Source organism: Drosophila sechellia, chromosome 3L (assembly GCF_004382195.2).
Source record: "Drosophila sechellia strain sech25 chromosome 3L, ASM438219v1, whole genome shotgun sequence".
Lineage (NCBI taxonomy): Eukaryota > Metazoa > Arthropoda > Insecta > Diptera > Drosophilidae > Drosophila > Drosophila sechellia.
This window is the reverse complement of record NC_045951.1, coordinates 13,556,467-13,565,576: the sequence shown is the minus strand read 5'-3', so window position 1 is coordinate 13,565,576 and position 9,110 is coordinate 13,556,467. Positions and strand designations below refer to the sequence as shown.

Genomic DNA, 9,110 nt, shown 5'->3' with positions numbered 1-9,110 from the left:
ACCAAGTTAGCGGGTCAAAACATCTCATTACATTTGCAGGCTGAAACACACACACACTAACACAGCGAGGAGATGAAGGCAGTAAAACCGAAATAAATTACTTTTTTGGCTTTTAACAACTTTTGGTCGTCGGAAACGAAAACAAGTTGCACCTTCAAATGGGGTGGTGACCCGCCCCCAAACTTTCGCTGAAAACAAATTTCGCTTTTCTTACCCCTTTTCCGGCGCGTATAATTTTTGGGCCGAGACAAACTTTAATTAGATCACTTCAATGACAAAAAATAAATAATCTCGTTCCGCAATAATAAAACCCACAGAGGCAAACAAATTGAGGATGTAAGGGCAAGGGGGCGTGGCAGGACATCGGGACTAACTTGAAAAGCTCTCGAAAAACAAACTTTCTCAAACTAGTCGGTGAAAATCCGCATCAAGCATCAAATGGAAATGGAAATAAGTTGACTTGACTTGACGTTGAGGCTGCTCAAAAGGGCTGAAAAGTGGGTGGTGACATCTAAGTGGAGTGCTGCCACAAGGGGGCGTGGCGGTGAGCAGGAGGTGAACATAGTGAAAGCTCCGGGGTTAACAATGACGTCATCGTTGTGCAAGTCATGAGCACGCAAAGAAAATCATAAGCAAATCGGTTGTACAATACCCACTACTTAGGTTAAGCCATGATTTAAATTAAATTTTAAGAAAGCTCTACAACAATTGCATTAAATATGAATTTAAATTGTTTATGTCTTTTAATTTATGGTTTTCAAATCTGATAGATCTATTATAGATTCAGAATGATAGTCGAATTTAGTAATAATTGAACAAAACTACATACATTAATAACGCATGAGGGAACCTGGGTATACTTGTATTTTTCTCAGTGCAACGGAAGCAAGACAGTGAGAGTGGGGGATAGTGAAGGAGGTAAAAGCAATTTCTAGCGTACAAAAGCGTTTCGTCATAACTGAGAAGGAATAATCGATAACCTCAAGCAGACACAATGACGCAGTTGGAATGACATAATTCAACACATACCCACAAAGAAAATTGATAAGACAGGGTCACAACTGCAGGTCAAAACAAGAAATTCAATTAGAAAGTCCTAGAAGAAAGAGGGGGATTAGGGCTGGCGGTATCATGACGACAGTCTAGTTTGGCCTTCTCCATTCCTCCATGCCACACACAAGCCCCCACCCCTTGCGGGTTACACCCTCTTCCTTAACGATTCCCTCGACCATATACCCACCATATAGCACGTGTACATTTCCATCGACACCAGGTGAAACCTTCAAACAAAAAACAGCCAAACACAAAAAGGAAAACCCGAAACTTAAAACGAAGACTCGTGCCAGGTGACTTAAATACCCTTGCGAATTGGCTATTCATCAAATGCGGATGATATTTGCAATAGTAATACTGTCTTTGTATGTAATTTTAATACCAACGCTTTATTAAAAACTTATAATAAAATGAAAAAAATTGGAAGCATTTAAAATAAAATATTATTTGAAAAATATAATATAATTTGAAAAAATAAATTTGTATATATAAAAGTATTTCTATGGTTAATCAAATGAATTACTATTTTCTGCAATCCTCTGGAAACTTCAAGCCAAAGGAATCATGCCGTTATTTTCAGTTGCCTGCTTTCGAGCGTTTTTCTCAGGCAGGCGAGAATGCAACAACGTGTCGGGCCCTTACTCACACTAGTTCCCTTCGCCCATTTCCCACTCTCTCTGCCACACACTCACCAGCACACAGCCTCCCTAGAGAGAGAATAAAGGACCTGTGCTACCTGCCAAACTAGTCCTTCTCTGCTTCTTCCTCATCGTGTAGCTCCTGTCACATATTTTTGACGTTTCTTTGCCAGCTGTGTTGAGTTCTTGCGTGGGAGAGTTCCCCAATAAAAGAGACAGAGAGAGGGAACTCTGACAAGGAGAGAGCTTTTCTGCAAATTCTGGCATTACCTGGTTATATTGGGTCTCATCGCATGGGCCTCAGTTCGCTTTTCGGACTATTGAGTGATTTCCCTCTCTTCGGGGAAATTCGAGATGGAGAGTAAAGCGAAGGAAAATGCAGGGGTTGGGGTAGCTGGGAAGGTTTTGATGGGCGCGGGTTTGTTGGATGGGTTTTATGGCTACACCAAGACACTTAATTGGGCAAAAACTTCAATAAAATGTTGCATTAAGCCATTGTAGCTACGAGATCTTAAGCCGAGCAATTGTAATTTGAGACATTTTATTTCAATTATTTTTATTCGGCATTGATATTACAATTTCGAAAAATTTTAAACTACGTATGAACACTACGGAAAATTAAGTTTGATATAATCCCATATGGGTGATATAATTAGGCTTTCAGTATTGTGTTTCTTGTATAGTTCAGACTTTGTTATAGCGATAGAATTTTAAATATTCTAATAGGCGTTGATTAATTTATATCTGTAAAAATTAATAAGCAATGTTACAATTATAAGATTAACATAAATGCTTGTTATAACTTTTTATTAAAATCAATTTAAATTTGGAAGGGCAATGACCCGTAAAGTGAAAATTTTTTATAGTGCACAATTACGTCTACATTTTAGGTGCATGTGGACCTGGTGCCCATAACAAACGTAACAAACGTAACGAAAACAATTACACGAAAGAAATCCTCAAAAAGCACACTGGAAATGAGACTGAGAATACACACCCCTCGCTCGTATTCCCTCTATCCTGGGACTCCCTCCCCTCGTCCATCTCTTCAGGGACTGCTCAGTGAACATTAAAATAACAAAATCCAAACAACGCAAACTTTGAGTGCAAGACCAACAAGAGAATCCTAGAACCCAGGGCCAAAGAGAGAAGTGCACTCAGAAAAATAATTAAAATGTTAATATATTTCTTAATATCTAAACAAAAATATTACCTACAATAAAGGATACAAAATTAAATTCTTGCAAAATATTTAATAAAAATCGTGAATACATTTTGTGATAATATTAAATTCATAGGACATGCAAAATAAGAATTTTAATTAATATTCAAAATTTTGTTGTTGTGTAGGAACAGCATACGCGAGAGAGGGAGAAAGCACGAAGCTCGCCAGGACGTCGCCAGTCAGTCTCGGCGGGGATTCTGCTTTCGGTGCGTTGCTCTCTTTGGCTGCACGGAAGCCTACAAAATCGGGGAAAGCTTTTGGGCCGAGGCCTCTGCGAAGCGAAGCCTTCAAAGTAGTCGGAGAAGTGGAGCCAAACGGTCAAGACGCGGAGCTCCGCTGAAAAATAAAACAATATACAGAAGGAGAGAGCGAAGGGAAAGAAACTACAAAATCGCAGCCCAAATCGCGCTTCGTGGAAAAGAAAAAAGTTGGCTACAAAATAATTGCAAAAGGCTTCCGCCAAATAACCCCAAAAAAATCGAAATAAAAAGTGTTTTGAAATGCCAGTTAAGCAAGTACGCCAATTATGGGCAGTCTAAGGCGAAAGAAGGAAAGAGACAGGGCAATTCTGCCTCTTCCGTGTTGTTGTGTGTAATGTGTGAAACGATTTTCCTCCTTCAACAATTTTTTTTGGCAATATGCACGGGGCATTTAGATACAGCGACGAACAGGCTGAACTAGAGCCACAGAGAAGGGCCCTTCATTAAATTGGTTGCAGAAGAATAAGGGAAAAATAATAGAAACAGTGCAGATGAGGGTTACTTTTTGAGGCAAACACCAAGGAAATAATAACCTTGACGGCTTCTGGCCAAGGCTCTCAACTCGCTGTTCGAGGGTCCGCGTCGTACAACATGGCGTATGCTTAATAAAACCAAAATATTATATGCCAGCAAAAATGCAAACATGTGCAACAAAGTGTGCGTGCGCGTGTGTGGGTGCCAAATAAAATATTAAGCAAATAAATAAGCGATTCGATTCGACTCAACTCCACTCTACGCGATTCCCGATGACGCATTCGAGAAGAGTAGGGCAGAAGGTTAAATTACACAAAACGTCAAATTCGCCACGTACGATAGTCGATTCGGAGTCGTCAGTCCGAAATTCGGATTCGGTATCGGAGTGCTCGGTCGGGATACGGAGTATTCAGATTATAGGCGTACAGAGAACAGAAACTATACGGCCCATAACACACAAAAACTTTCCAACTGAATTCTGCTGTAAGCATACGAAACCGAAATAATCACCAATAAAATTATTAAATATTATCTATGAGCCTCAACCATAGTGTCCCTGTGTCGCTGGCAAATATCATGCATATTATTTCAACAATTTACTCAACCAGAAAATGTGCCTAGCTCTCTGAGCGTGGGAGAAAGCTTGGCGAGAGAGAGAGAGAGAGTAGCACCCTCAACCTTAATTCACCACGATAAAATACAACAAAGAGGCAAACTAAAAAAAAATTGAAAAAAAAAATACTTTCACTCTCGCCACAACGTGGCGGCATCGAGAGGCAGGAAGCGCATAGAGTGACAGACAGACAGAGAGAGACGGACGGACGGACGGCGCTGGAAAACTCAAAGGGAAAACTTTTTGCATGCCACAAGCAGCAGGAGCGTCACAATCAGCATCAGCTGACTGCTGCAGGAAGCCTGGCAGCAGGACAACTGTGTGTTGCGGACAGGACGAGCGTCCGGTCGTGTCACCATCCATTCAATAGGGGCCTCCAGCAAACACTGGCCAACACACAGGCTCCTCAGGCCGCCACTCGCCCACACACACACACACCGCGCCCGAGCAACGGCAGTTTTAATGTATCCTTAGAATTCCAAACAGGTGAGCATACAACCCAAATTGTGAACACAGATAAGGCACAAATAAGGTGCAGTGAAAGGACTTGATACTCGTATAATAAATCATTGTGTTTATAGTTTTGAATGGGCGATAGGTCTGAATGCTTCGGCCAGCAAAAGTGTGCTAAATAAAAAGTTGCGAAACTTGTCACAAGGATATAGTGTATCCTCATTCTCATTGTTTCAAGTATTATTATTGGTCTCCTTTTTATTGAGCACATAGCTGCTCGATATCAGATTTTAATGGAACTTTACATTTATATGGAACAATACATGGCGACATGAACTATATAAGTCATTAAGATATGGGTTATAAGTTATTTAACAAATGAAACTTAAACGGAGAATACCATCTACAATCATACAGTTATCAAATTTAAAAGTGAATATGAACATTTTATAAGAAGTCATTTTGAGCCATTTTCGAAAGTGTGACAATTTTAATTTGTCCAATTTCCAAATTCGTGTATATCCGCAAAATAAGTTTTGCAGAGAAAGATTTTTTGTAAATATAGGTTACTAAGTGTTAATTTCACACCTTCCTATTTCTACAAATAATTACAAATTTCCTATGGACTAACAAGTTCTTGCCGGAAAAAAACGTTCAATTCTTCAAGGACGCTCTTCTCGATTCCATCTCAAGCCCTGTTCGGCACTCGCACCCTTCAAACGCTCTTCAATTACAGAACTTTTATTCTTTTTCTCCGCTCTTCACGCAGCAATTTGGCTTTAATTGCAACCGCCCCCAGTGCAATCTTAATTTGCATAAATTTTCCGCGAACCGTTCGGACACGTCCCCTTCGTTATACTCATAATAACCACAACTCAGTTTCAATTAAAAGCTCAGCCATCAATTATGCAGAGCAAAAATGATGGCAGCGAACCAAAAAAATCGTTCAAAAAACAAAAGTGTTGCATAGTTTTCGGTGGTCCAACATAATAATAATACTAATAATTCACGCAAGTGGGTAATATTTAGCCGTTGAATTCAATCATGCAAAATGCAAAATAGCAGTGCCGACCACAGAAATGCGAGAAATCAAATTTTCATTTCCAATTAGTGCGGCTGGGCTCCAATCAAATAGGAGCTGATGTAAATAGGCAAACATCACTCATACGCCTAGTACGCCCAATGTCCTGTCAGGCTGTGCGCTTCCGCTTTTCGGCAATTAATTAGGCGCAAATTTTAATTAAATGGCGTCAGTGAATGGAATGTTTTCCCGATGACGGCAGTTGGCACTTGGTTCACGGCCAAGTTACTTTCTTCTACCCAACACCGAGCTGTGGCACAAACTCATTAAATAGTTATTACTCAGCCTCAGCCCGTGTTCGCCTCAGCCCAAGTGTCAACCACGAGTGTGTTTTTTAGGTTATTAATATCTTACTCGAAATTTTTGTTGACACTGTGTCGTTAATAATGGCTTTTGTGAAAGTAATAAGGCAAACTATATTTTTGGGTCAAGGTGGGTGAGGTTTTTTGGTTTGCGTTATAATTAATCAATTGTCTTGATAAGAAGATCAATTTTGTAATATCTCCCCAGGATCATAATTTGTATATTATGAAAGGCAACTCAAATTGTAAATCCATAAAGCGATTATGCTGATATATCTGCTATTGAAGTTACGTGACCCACTTCCCAGTCACCAACTTTAATTACACCCATCATAAAATAAGCCGAAAAACCCTGCCCACCGAAAAGCGAAGGTGAAAGAAAGAAATTCCAATAATTGTTTTATGGTATATCTAAAGGTGTGGGTGACATTCCCTGGCATTCCCGGAACGCACCTCACACCCCGACCTCGCACTATCCACAAGTTTTTGGCTGGCAATCATTAAGTGGCCCAAGCCGAACTAAAGCAAAACCAAGTGTGGTCGAAGAGAGCCGAGCCCTTACTGCTTTTAGTTTTCGCTGGCATAACAATCAATCTTGGAGCCCATGGCAGGGAAGGAAGCAAGGTGGCAAACGAAGACACAGGTGTCCAGTCAGAAGGATATCGTTAAACGGAAGGCGGGGCTGCCATATCAAATAATCCTTTTTTTGTTCATGCTCATAGATATGTATTTAGCAAACTCAAGCTTGAGCACTTCAAGAGCTCATTAAGTGGGCTAACCTTGGAGGACATGCGGTGTGCGGGTGGATTGGGGTCGCCTTAGAAATGTTGCAAGTTTTCCTCTTAATTCACTTAAGACTTTCGGTTTGAGTTTGCCAGGACTCACGCGCACACACAGGCGCACACATTATAAATGGCAAATCCTACAGCCGTAAGGTGGCAATTGAATGTCGGACTCCGTCTCTTTCCGTATGACCGTGTGCAAGTTCTTTGAGTATCTTGTATTAAGAAAGTTTCCCTCACCTTTGGCCATTGAATTGGGTCGCAAGGAGGTCTTGATAAAGTAAGGACCATTCAGCAGTTTTCCATAGGCAAATAGAAAAATATTCATAAAACTGGAATTGCGATTTGTCCTTGCAACTTTTCCTTCGTTCCCTCTACTTTTTTTTCATTTTCTGCTGTAGGAGGTAAAAAGGATGTGGGATAATAGATTTGCGTCTGTACGAGCGGCTCGGTTAACCTCTTTCCTTGTTATTCTCCCTACTTTCAAGCCAGGGAAAATTGCCTTAAGTGTGTTGGGGGTCTTGGCTTTGGGCCATGTTTCTGTTTCAGTCTTCATCGGTGACACTAATTGCTGGCTTATTATCCTTATTTGTGGTGGAAATGCGCAGGGTCTGGGGCTTTCCCACGCAACTCAACGATTATGATGACTCTGATAAAACGCTGTATTATTTATTGCACTGCGGCGTTGCCAAAATGTGAACTGCGAGTTTAAACGTGATGAATAATAAATGTCTTTCTTTATGGCTTTCCATTAAGTGTGTCGTTTATGATAAAGTCAGCGTGCTTCAAAGAGCTTCGCCAAATTGCAGAAGTAAATAATATAGTTTGTGTGCTCCTTTCTATAGCCACTCAAAACAAACATAGCTTTTTAGACGGAGAATCCTTTGGAAATATTTAGAAGCAAATATTTAAATTTAATGAAGTCTAGCAGAAAGCGCAATATATATATGAATTTATTAGTTTTTGCACTTATATTGAAGGGTTTTCCATAGCCCATAGTGGTAATGGCTTTCCTACTGTCTTCCTTCCTTGCGACATTGTTTGACCTGTTTATGTATTTATTATTGATTTTGGCTGGTGCCCCATTTGGTCTGGCAGTTTATTTTTGGATTTCATTTTCATGACAATGGGTGGTTTATTAACTTTCAGTTAGCTGACACAATAATTAAGGGGCTTATGAGCTGCAGCCTGGCAAGCCAAATTATGTGGAATTTTCTATAGGAGATTTATGTGAAAAATAATGAAGGCTTTCAGCACTTTAATGCAGAGACAAACGAATGTCAAGCCAAAGTCTAAAATTGTCAATAACATTGATTCATAATTAAGATGAATGGTAATTTAACACCACTATCATCAAACTTTCATCGTCTCACCTGCGATATGTGTGATTATTTATTCCTGTCATAAATATCAATTTTCAAATGCAGCAAGTTCGTACTCCCAGCTACATTGTAGGCATGAACTGGAATTCATGCCGGGAATAATATGTTAGTAGGGTTTGAATCACACCAAGCCCACAGTCACCTTTTGGTTTGTGTGTAAGTTGCGTGAGATCTTCATTCAACTTGAGACTTTGTCGACTCGAGAGCTTCTTGCTAACCCGAACTCCAGCCATTCGGCGGTACGTGTGTATATATCCTGGTTCCTTTTTTGTTTTTGCTCAGACCCAACTTTTCGTGACTGGACAAAATGCTGCTCGGCGTTTTGTAGGAAATGCCAGCCTGTCCTGGCTGTCCTGTCTCTCGTTGGCACACACACACTCCCCGGATCCTGACTTCCCCAGTTAGTTTCATTTGCCTTTTACATTTCCACACATTTCCTACTTTTTTACCGCTGCACAGGGAGAAAGTTATCGCTTGGTTTTAACTATATATTTAATAAATATGTTTTAAATAATGTCATAAATTATCCACGATCATATAATATCATATGAATGAAATTAAATACATAAATGTATAAATAATTTTCCATTAGTTTTTTAAAATTTTAATTTATTCAAAATGAAAATATAATCATTAATGGATAAATCACAATACTGATACTGCAGAAGATATAAATGTATCTAATAGGGCTTTGACAAAAAAGGACAAACGTTTTTTCCAGAATGTGGTAAGAGTTTTTCCCGGTGTAGTTGCGTGTCTGTGCATAGACGACCTACTCAAAAGAGGGAAATATGGGCGGAAGACGTGGCGGTGGGTGGTAGGGACAGCGAGACGACGCTTTGCATAT

At 39.9% G+C, this 9,110-nt stretch overlaps 1 protein-coding gene across 6 annotated transcripts in view; it reads left to right on the top strand.

The window, feature by feature from the left end:
- Nucleotides 1-3,201: 3,201 nt before the first annotated feature.
- The window catches only part of LOC6605609 (whirlin), a 35,011-nt gene continuing 29,102 nt past the window's right edge, over nt 3,202-9,110 (top strand). For 5 of the 6 annotated variants that reach the window (XM_032717963.1, XM_032717962.1, XM_032717960.1 and 2 more), the window contains exon 1: nt 3,203-4,749. The gene's annotated coding sequence lies outside the window, so the exon portion shown is untranslated. Of the gene's footprint in view, nt 4,750-9,110 lie in introns of all 6 variants that reach the window. The other variant, XM_032717958.1, reaches the window with a different exon arrangement.